The sequence below is a fragment of the Penaeus monodon genome, chromosome 30, assembly GCF_015228065.2.
Source record: "Penaeus monodon isolate SGIC_2016 chromosome 30, NSTDA_Pmon_1, whole genome shotgun sequence".
Classification (NCBI taxonomy): Eukaryota; Metazoa; Arthropoda; class Malacostraca; order Decapoda; family Penaeidae; genus Penaeus; species Penaeus monodon.
The window spans coordinates 8986067-8986277 of record NC_051415.1 but is presented as its reverse complement, the minus strand read 5'-3'; positions in this window follow the sequence as shown (position 1 = coordinate 8986277).

Below are 211 nucleotides of genomic sequence, written 5' to 3'. Positions count from 1 at the left end.
AACACGATGGAAAACTTAGTTTATTAACACATTAGAATGAAAACCCATTCAATCGATTTCTCTTTTCTTTGCTTGCGTTTTACATTTTTTCTTTTTCAGTTCTACCATGTCCTTCTTCCCTTTCTTTCGTTCCAGTGTCTACCACTTAAAATTATTTTGTTTTGATTAGCATATTTTTCTTTCTTTTTTCTCTTATCTACTCCTGATTTTC